The 10710-nt window shown below is 31.8% G+C and overlaps 1 pseudogene; it reads left to right on the forward strand.

Moving 5' to 3' along the window:
• The first annotated feature begins 955 nt into the window (after nucleotides 1-955).
• On the forward strand, nucleotides 956-7533 carry LOC132043167 (plasmodesmata-located protein 2-like; annotated as a pseudogene).
• Nucleotides 7534-10710: the final 3177 nt, after the last annotated feature.

A 10710-nucleotide genomic window follows, 5' to 3' on the forward strand; every position in this document is an offset into this window, starting at 1 on the left:
GGGAAAGTCAAACTCGGGTATTTTCCCTTTGGGAAATTTAAAGGGCTTTACTACTAGACCATGGTTTTTTTTGTTCATATACTTACATTGATTTAATTTATCTTTTTTTCCCGGCTCCCCCCCAAAACGGACTCCGTCTCCTTCGGTTTTTTATAAAAAAAAAAAAAATAAAAAAAAAAAAGCAAACCGGACCCCGCCGGTTTATTTTAGAAAATAATATAACAAATAATTATTTTTTTTGGGCGCTTTTTTTGTGCAAAAAACAATCGACGCGACCCGTCGGTTTTTTTAAAAAAAAAAAGTTTTAAAAAAAAATTATTAAAAAAACCCAAAAGGAGAACATGGTCTTTTTGGTTTTTTTTCCATTGGTTTTTTTCGTGGGTTTTTTCCCGGGTTTTTTAGTAGTGTTTGGAAGAAGGGTTTGAAATTTTTTGCGAGTTTGTCTTTTCGAATTTTAGGGTTGAGAGAACCACCGGGGGGGGGGAAAAATGCTCTTTTTTTTTTTTTTTTTTTTTTTTTTAACAAGAGGAACTTGGGGAAAAAAAAAAGCGAGGAGAAATATAGGTACGAGGAATGGTTTAATGATTAATCTTCGAAGGTTTATGAGTTTGTCGCTATTTGAAAAAAAAATAGAGGGAGCCCAAATTTGATAAGTTTTTGGATAGTTAAAAAAAAAAACCGGTAAGTGTATAGTTGGGGGAAATTTTTAAACCCCCTTTTTCCTAGAGGGGGGTTTTTATGGCCTTTTCTCAAAGAAAAAAGAGTACTAGTAAATTCCCTTACTAATTTCTTAAGCAAAAAAAAACCCCTTCAAAGCTGCATTCTTTTCTCTCTCAAAACCTTCAAAAGGAAAAACCATGCTATAATTTTTCAAAAATCTTCAATGGGGTTGCCCAAGAAACCACTTTGTTGCATTTTCTCTGTTTTCTTGGTCATTCTTGCTTTTTAAAATTAGCACCAGTTGAATCTGCATCTGGTGACACTATTTTAGTGTACAAAGGTTGTCAAAACAGGCATTATCAGATCCATCTGGGGGTTTCTCACAAGCCCTTTCAACTTTTTTTGGCTCACTTGTTCCACAATCTTCAAAGTCTAATTTTTACAAAACTACTACAGGTACCGGCCAAACAACAATAACAGGTCTTTTTCAATGTATAGGTGACCTTTCAAATGTTGATTGTTATAAATGTGTGAAGGGTTTTTACCTATACTTTGTTTTTGTTCTTTTGAAGTGTGATAACCACGACAGTGACAAAGTCTCAGTAAAAATAAACAATTAAAGTACAGGACATGAAACGTCTTCTTCTTCTAAACCTTAATCATAGTTTGGGTTTTTTCTTCTGCTTAAATTTTTAAAGGAAAAAACATTTTTTAAAAAAAGACAAAACATAATTTGAAAATTTAAATTTAAAATTTAAAAAAGAACCGGGAAAAAAGTCGCCGCGTGTGATGGGTTAAACTTATGGTATGGAAAATCCAGACTACAGAGGATCCATAATTGAACATTTTTTAAAAAATTTAAAAAAAAAAGAACACTAAAAAGTAAATATTGGAAGCTAAAAATATCCCAAGTGCTTCACATGGTGGTGAATCTTTTAATAGGAGCAGTATTTTTTTGAAACTCTTGTTTCTAATAACCCTTTCAGTACAATTTATTTTCGCCCTTAGGGATCCACAATGATATTTGCACATCCAGTGTCACTCGAAACCCTATGAAAATAATTGGTATTATTTATTAAAATTTAAATAAAAAGAAAATGATATTACGAATGATATGTGAGATATGTTTTTTTTTCAGTGATTGATTAGAGGACTTACTACTCCTTCGATATAAACCAATATATCTATCACTCTCAGCTATTTAAAACATGTTTTGAATCACCAAGAAATTTAGAAATTGGGACAGATTTGAGCAAAATAAGATAATCCCTTTGGTAAATCAAATAGAAATCAATAATTGTTGAAGAGTCCCATATGGGGTAAAAAAAAAAAATTATGAAAACCCCTTTCAAAAATTAAAAATTTTCTTTAGAGGTTGAATTAGATATAAAATTCATTTCTTTACATTAACTTTTGTAAGTAAGTCTTGTAATTAACCCATTCTTATTTAACTTAAATAAGAATAAGTAACACCAAAAAGGGGCGTATGTAGTGGAAAAAGAAAATCTCTCCATTTTGAGAATAGAGAAATTCTGGTAGCGTGTTGAATGCAACCTTTCCCTAATAGTTTAAGTTTAAAGTTATATCCACCGTATCGTCATCTCCGTGGGGGGGATTAACACGAGGCAACCCGAAAAACTTTTAATTTTTTCCAAGGGAGAGACAACGAGACTTGAATTCATGACCTTTGCTTTTATACCACTTTGAAGTGTGTGTCATCTAACAGTTTAAGCAAATTTAAAAACCCAGTCATCACACTTTTAATTTTCTTAATTTAATTTAAATTTTTCCCAAGCTTTTTCCCACTTTTTTAGGCTCTATGCTGTACTACTTTGGAATAGTAGAAATAATGAATTTCGAAGACCATAATAATAAAAAAAAAAATCTTTATGGGGCCAACTATTTCTAGCTACTATTGGAAGCTAAATCTCTCAGATCTTGCCAATTTCAAGCAATCTATCTTGCAGTTACTGTTAGAAGCTAATATATAAAAATCTTGCGAACTTAATATCTTGCAGTTATAAATGATAACTATTGGTTCCCATAACTATATCAAGCCATAATAAAAATTTCCCAGCTGTCTCATTTTGGAGTACTTGTACCATTGATTCACAATATTTATTAAAACCCCATTAAAGAATGTTCAATTTCAGACAAACAAATCAAAACAACCAATACAAAACAAATATACCGTGAATCTTAATTAACCATTTAAACATTCAAAATCTTGAAATTTACAGTATGTTTTTCAAATGTAATTTGGTCAAACTTTCACCGTTTATCCACGTTTACCCCCCACTCTCCACGAGTCCGGGCCAAAATCCCCTAAAAAACCCTTTGTCCAAAATCCCCCAAAAAAAAAAATGGTACAAAACTACGAACGGGTTTTAACCCAAAGGGGTTCACGGAGACGGGCCGTTCCCTTTGGGGTTTTTTTCTAATAAAAAACGATTAAAAAAAAAAAAAAAATTCTATAACGCGGTAAAATTTTGCGTTACGGAAAAAAAAAAAAAAAATTAAAATTGGCCAACTTTTTTTTTTTTTAAATTTTTTAAGTTTTTTTTTTTCCTAATTTGACCAATGATTAGTTTTGTGTCAAGACTTCGAAACGTCAATATTTTATATGGGGCCGTTTTTTTTTTTATTGCGTACAAAAATGTGGGCTCAATACTCAAGGATTGTAAACGTTCGGATCGTCGTTTTAAAAGGGGTTGAAAAAGTCCCGAAGTAAGTTTTGTTTTAAACTTTAGGTTTAAGTGTTCATATACTAGACATCCATTTTGTTTTGGGGGCTTGTTGTCATTAGCTTAAAAGTTTTTTTTTTTAGGGTTTAGATTTAAATGTGTTATTTCGAATATACGCGATTTTTTTCGCTCGGACGTCCAAATTTCGCGATTTTTTTTTTTTAACTTTGAAGAAAGTTATGCTTAAAAAATAACACCTTAAGGGGAAATTAGTGTTTTTTTCCCTAAAAAAATCGCAAAATCTTATTTTAATAAATCTTTTCTTTGCGGGCCCTTGGGGTTTTTTAAAAACTTTTTTTTAACGATTAGTCGTGTGTCAAATTTCCGAAAAAGTCAAAATTTTATATAGAAACACCTTTTTTTTGCTTTTATTTAAGAAACCAAAACATGAAAGGGTACGTAAACATTCGGATCGTCGTTTTTTGGGGGTTTAAAAATTTTAAAATAAATTTTGTTTAAGGTTTAAGTGTTTTATTTTTTAAGATTTTGATTTAAGCGTGTTATTTTTTAATCAAGACATAACTTTTTTTTAATATAAATATAATTCTAAAAAAAATATAAGGAAAAAAACTAGTTGTAAAGTGGTCAAAAATTTTTGATGGTATCTTTGCGCTCGGACGTCGGGGTTTCCGTTTTTTTTAAATTGCGTATTTTTTTGAGATCTATGCGGACAAAAGGCCGCAAAAGGGGGTTTAGTCGAACCCATTTTTTAAAAAAAACCTTTTATCCCTTTTAATTTCCCAAATTTTCCCCCCAAAATTTGGGGTGGAATTTTCAGTTTTATTTACTTATAAGATGATGATACGCAATAGATTTCAACGTAAAAATTGGGGGTAATATAGCTATGAATGTCAATTTCATTTCGCCCGGGTTTTAATTTTTTTAAAATAAAAGGGCTAATTTTTTTCGGAAAATAAAAATTGACTAAAATAACCTTACGGTCCCAAAAACCTTAAAAAATTTTTTTAAACAAAACTTACTTCGGGCCCCTTTTCCCCCAAAAAGACGGTGAAAAGTATACGTATCCTTTATGTATTGAGCCACATTTTGTACGCAGAAAAAATATCGGGTTCTATATAAAATATTGGTTTTGGGGGTTTTACACACGACAATCGTTGGTCAAAGTATGAAAAAAACACAAAAAAAGTCTTTTTAATTTTTTTTTTGTGCTCGCTTTTCTTGCGCTATACAAAAAAAAAATATATATTCTTTAGCGCGGTAAAAAACGCCTTAAAACGGTTCCCTTTTGGCAAAAGGCTTTAGTTTCAATAAATCTAAACCTTTAAAAAAAAAAAACCCCTTTAAACTAATGACAACAAGTCTTAAAAAAAAAAAGGGGTTTTTTATATATAGAACCTTCCTAAAGTTTAAAAAAAACTTTCTTGGGCCCTTTTCAACCCCTAAAAAGGGATCCCAAAGGGTTTTCATATCCTTGATGTATTGAGCCTACATTATTATACGCGAGAAAAAATTTATCGGGTTCTATATAGAATTTAACTTTGGGTCTTGGCCTGTTAATCGTTGGGCCCAAAATATGAAAAAAAACACTAAGTGTTGCAAAAAATAAAATTGGCCAATTTTTTTTTTTTTTTTCTTTTTTTCCTTGGGTATTTTTTTTGTGTTATAGAATTTTTTTTTTTTTAACGCCCATCGCGGTTTAAAAACTTTCGCTAAAGCGATTAAGGGGTTTTTCAGTAATTTTTTTAAGGGATAAAATTTCTACGCTAAAAAGGGAGTTTTGTAACATTTTTTTTTTTTGGGTTTGGGGTATTTTGATTCAAAGTGATTTTTTTGGGGGCATTTTGGGTTAGGGGCTCCCTCCCCTCTCGGTTACCCAAAGGAAAATTTCTTAACACTTTATGAGTTGTTTTTTGGCTTGGTAATGGCCCTTTTGTGGGTCCCTTCCCCTTGAGCACCTAAAGTGGCCCCTTTTTTTTAGACAACCGGGTTGGGGGTTTTATTAAATTAGACCTTTTTTTCATTGTTATCGGAGTAAAAAACACCAGGTTTGTCTCGTGGATTAAGTGACCAATTAAAGTCTTGGTCATTTTTAAAATTTTCTTGAAAATCAATTAAATTTTCTTATATTTTTAATTGCAAATTAAAAAATTTGTAAATTGTGGAGTTTTGACCATTAAAAATTGGGGCTTTTGGGGGGGGTTGGATGTGCGGGGTGGCGGGCCCCTTTTGGGGTTTATTTTGCTTTAACAACGGTGTAAAAAATGTCAGTGGAATAGGAATGACTCACACGAAGTGTTTAAATGGAACGGGGAAAACCCTTTGGGGCTTTTAAAAAAGAAAAAAATTGGATGGCCCGGGAATTTTCTGATGGGTTTGGCCTTTTTTTGTTGGTTTTTAAAAACCCTATTTTTTGTTCTCATTCTCTTCCCAAAAACTACTAAAATAATTTTTCTCCAATAAAAAAAAAAAAAAACCCCCCATATGGCCATTGTTAGTAAAAAAAAAGGTTTTGAAGTTAAAATACAGTATCCCAAAATTTTCCTGATACAAAATATATATTATGTGTACTGATAAAGATACAGATACCCCATTTTTCAGCTCTGCACATCCAAAGATAGACAATAGTAGGCCATCTAAAAGGAAAGTGAATCCCAAACACCACTACAAAAAACCCAAAACCCCTTTTAGAAAAAAAAAAAAAATGAAACTAATTTCCAAAAAGAAATAGAGAAATATTGGGCTACTAGTGATATCCCTTACTGATTTCTTAAGCAAAAAAAAAACCCTTTAAAGTTGCATTCTTTTCCTCTCAAAACCTTCATAAAGAGCAAAAACCATGCTATAATTTTTCAAGAATTTCAAGGGGGTTGCCCAAGAAACCATTTTGTTGCATTTTTTTGTTTTCTTGGTCATTTTGCAATTTTCAAACTAATAGCACCAGTTGAATCTGCATCTGGTGACACTACTTTAGTGTAAAAAGGTTGTGCAAAACAGGCATTTCAGATCCATCTGGTTTTTACCCCAAAGCCCTTTCAACTCTTTTGGCTCACTTGTTTCACAATCTTCAAAGTCTAAGTTTTAAAAAACTACTACAGGTCCCAGAAACAAAAAAAGGTTTTTTTCAATGTATGGTGACCTTTCAAATGTTGATTGTTATAAATGTGTGAATGGTTTACCTAAAATAATAGACAAACTATGTGGAAACCCTACTCCGGCTGCACAATTCAACTTTTAGGATGTTACATGTTATATGAGGTATCGGGTTTTTCCTCAAAAAAGGTATGGAAATGTTGTACAAGACTTGTTGGAAAAATAATCCAGGTAGTGGGTTTGAGGAAAGACGGGATACTGCTCTTTCCACATTGGAAAATGGAATGGCTAGTGCTAAATGGATTTTACACAGCAAATTATGAGTCTTTTTTTGTTTTGGGAAATGTGAAGGAGATGTGGGAAATTCTGATTGTGCTGAGTGTGTTAAAAATGCTGTCCAAAAAGCTCAAGTTGAATGTGGTAGCTCAGTTTCTGGCCAAATTTTCCTACACAAGTGCTTTGTCAGTTTTAATTATTATCCAAATGGGGCTCCCAAAAAACCATCAGCATCTTCAAATTGGTATCCATCTGCTTCAGCAGGCATTTCTTGAATTGATATGACATCTTAATTTTTGGGATTTTTATTTCTGGGGTCAACCCCAAATTTAAATTTCTGCCCAGCAAAATAGACAACACATATACACTGATTTTGTATATTTTATTATACCCCCATATATTATACGTTTATTTATACTTCATATACAAGATATACACATTTGCAGGCTATTATTTTGTCAAATTTGTTACTTAATGGGTTTTTGGTTTGTCCAAAAAGGAAAACACCCCAATCAAGATTTTGTCTTTTTGACTTTTGGGTCCACTTCATTAATTTAGTTTTACATGTTATTAAAAAGGGTCTTGGAATAAACAAATAAGGAGCATGGTAAATTGATTTTATAAGATGTCACTGTCAACAAGATGTTTGTCTGAAATTGTTGCATCATTATATACTTGTTATCAATAGTTGTGTAGTAATGAGAGTTGTGTTCAATGAATGTGTTGGGATAGGCCAAGACACAGGGAAGACAGTGGCTATAATACTAGGAGGACAGCAGGAGTTGCTTTTCTAGTCTTTTGAGCTGTTTGCAGGAACCAAATGAAGAAACATGGAAGTGCAAACTTAACCAAGTGGTAGAAAAATTTTTTAATAAAACTTTTTTTGATCCCCAATTATTGATTAATTATGATTTTGGCCCTTTAAATGTACGTCACACCACGTCTAACCTTCACTTATATAGGAAACATGTTATATTTGGACCATTCAGAAGTATATTACTCTCAATTATGGAGTAAAAAAGTTAACAAATATATGCATAATTAAGATGGTTAAAAATTTTGGGAAAGGAATATTAAAGAAAGGGATCAAAATATCATTTAAAATTGAATGTTAAAATGTGTTGATAAATCAGATATCACAAGGTTAAAGTTAGAATTTATCAATAATTGAGGGCCAAAATGCTATTAGCCCTAATTTTTTTTATGGTTTAAATATCCTTTAAATATTGCCATTTGCTTATGTTATGTTATGATTTAAAATTTTTGCAGATTATTTAAGGGGTCAGCTGTGTTTTAAAGGCTGGCAAAGCTTTTTTTTAGGTGGATTCTTTCCTTGTTTGATTTTCTTCCTGGAAGAAAAAAAAAATTTTATTTTTTAAATTCCTAAAAGTGAGGGGGTTTTTGGGGCTGTTTTTTGGGAAATTTTTAGGTAAAAAAAAAACAAAAAAAACCCGAGAGAGAATTTTTGGGGGGATGAAACTGAGATGAATGGGACATTAAATTTTGGAGAAATGATGTAAAGTACATGTTTTTGTCAACTATGAAGAAGTTGGAAAAAGAAACAAAGGGTTTTTGGGCCCTTTTTTCTCCTACCCGTGCATGTTTCTCTTTTCTCTCTGTCTCGAAAAGGTTCTCTTTTTTCTTTAAAGTTTTATACTTTTTAAAAATTTTTCCCCCTCTCTGTCTGTGTGTGTGCTTTTCCCCACTTGTCTAATATATAATTAAATTTAAATGTTACTTGGGTCAATACCCAAGAACAACATTGTGGTTTTAGCATCTTCATCAGTTCAGTTTTTTTTTTTTTTTTGTTCCCCCAAACTTAAATGGAAGGAAAAAAGGGAGGTGGAGATGGCAAGGATGTTTAGAATAATTCATTCAAAATCTGTATATAACATTCTTATTTGATGTGCCCCCCTCCTTGTTTGCCTGTGTTTATCGTGCATTATTTGGTGTGCCCTCCTCCAGGCCAACTAAGGTCCGGCATATAATTTGATAAAATATTTTTAACATTTAATCATAATTACGTGAAATCTTTTTTCACTCTAATTTTAATTTAAATTAATTGAAAAGAATGATAATCGATGCAAGTAAATATTTACCTTGCTAGTTCATAAGCTTTCATTATGTAAATGGGGTTCAACAATCAGTGTATATAAAAAAATGATAAAACAAAGGTACCTTATCTTTGGTAGTACGTTCAAAATAGTCCTTTAAGTATCAACCAAGTAGTTTTGGGGTGTTTTTAAATTTGTTAAAAGTGAATCTTTTGGTTACTAAAAATTTTTTCCCAAAATTTTGATTGAAAAATTTAATTTAATAGTAAAAAAAAAAAAAAAAACCCGAAATACCCGAAATTTCTTAAAATTCAAAAATCGCAACATAAAACTACACCATACATAAAAAATTTGACAAGAAATTAAAAAACGCACCTCAAAAAATTACCTAAACTCTTAAATAGACAAAAGATTTTTTTTAAAAAAAAAAAAAAAAAATAAACTTTAAATCTTTACTTCCAAAATAGTTCTCATTAAATATTTTCTATATTTTCATAATTCTGAAAAGTTTAATACCAGAGTTTGGTAAATATTTGACTGTAACCAAAAGCGTTCACTTTTGACACCTCAGAATGTGATTCCTCCCCTGCTTCCGGGGGAAAAGTTGTTTTTTTAGTACTTATTCATTCAGCTCCACACAATACTATGCATGGAAAAATAAGGAGTTTTATCAGACTTTTAAAGTTGATAGTCACTATACCACTCAGCATTGATCTTCAAGTCTTGATGTCCCCCTTTTCAATACACTAGTGAGAATCTTTCTTTTCCCCAAACTGAGCAATCCTTTTCTTGATTATGACTCCTCCCACTCCCTTATGTGTACATACAAAAATACTACATATATATATAAATATTAACACTCCTTTAAGCACCATACAATAGTTCTTTAGATGAGCAAGACATAACCCCCCGGGATACAGTTGTGCTTCCAGTATACACTTGCTTATTAATTAAAGGTTATAAATTTTCGTGCAGTCTGATTTTTCAAACAGGCATTGAAAATAAAAAGTGGATCTATAAATTTTTCCCCCGGTAACCCCGGGGATACAGTTGTGTTTCCCAGTATCACTTGCTTATTAATTAAAGGCATAAATTTTCTGGTCAGATTTTTGCAAACAGGACATTGAAAATCAAGTAACCGGATCTACTGCAATTCCCCTGGAAATTCTAGGGAATTTAACCAAAAGACTTGGGCTCAGTCATAAGCCAGAATTTTACTTGCCAGCATATTCAAGGTTAGAAGACAGAGAAAAAAAGGGGGGTTTGGGTCTGAGGTAGTGATCATGCCTTAAAAATAGAGATTAGTGGTCGCTTACAAATGTAATCTGTTTTTTTACACTTGTTTAAGGCACAACAACAATAAAAATATTCAAAATCCAAAAAGGGGTCAAAAAAGGGTTCCGACTACCTCCTTTAGGGAAAGTTTTTAACCGGAAAGGGGAAAAACATTGCGATTAGGAAATAAAACGAATCGTTTGAAAACCATTTAATATAACACTAATCGGAGCTTTGATACTCTTATCTCTTCTTTTTAAAAAATTAAACCTGTACATTATCCCCCACAAACATCAGGTGGGGAAATTGAGAATCTCAAAGCTATCTCAAATCATCATGAATTTAAACAGCAAACAAAGAAATGAAGAAAACGGCCAAAAAAAATGTAATAAAACAGTTTCCACCTTCAAGGGGGAACAGAATCATTCAATCAAGAATCATGGTTGAACCTAGGCATTTCTGAAATTAGCAGTTCTTTCTTTAAGCTCTCAAGAAAATAGGTTCACCTTTAACCTTTGCCCACCTAACCCGTTTGGCCATGAAATTTTCCTTTTTCGGGTTTTTTTTACATTTGAAAATCTCGTTGGTCTTAAAAATTCCCTTCCTTGAAGTCGTTTTGAAATTAAAAACACCTAAAACCTTGTTTTACT

This window comes from Lycium ferocissimum, unplaced genomic scaffold (genome assembly GCF_029784015.1).
Source record: "Lycium ferocissimum isolate CSIRO_LF1 unplaced genomic scaffold, AGI_CSIRO_Lferr_CH_V1 ctg21817, whole genome shotgun sequence".
Classification (NCBI taxonomy): domain Eukaryota; kingdom Viridiplantae; phylum Streptophyta; class Magnoliopsida; order Solanales; family Solanaceae; genus Lycium; species Lycium ferocissimum.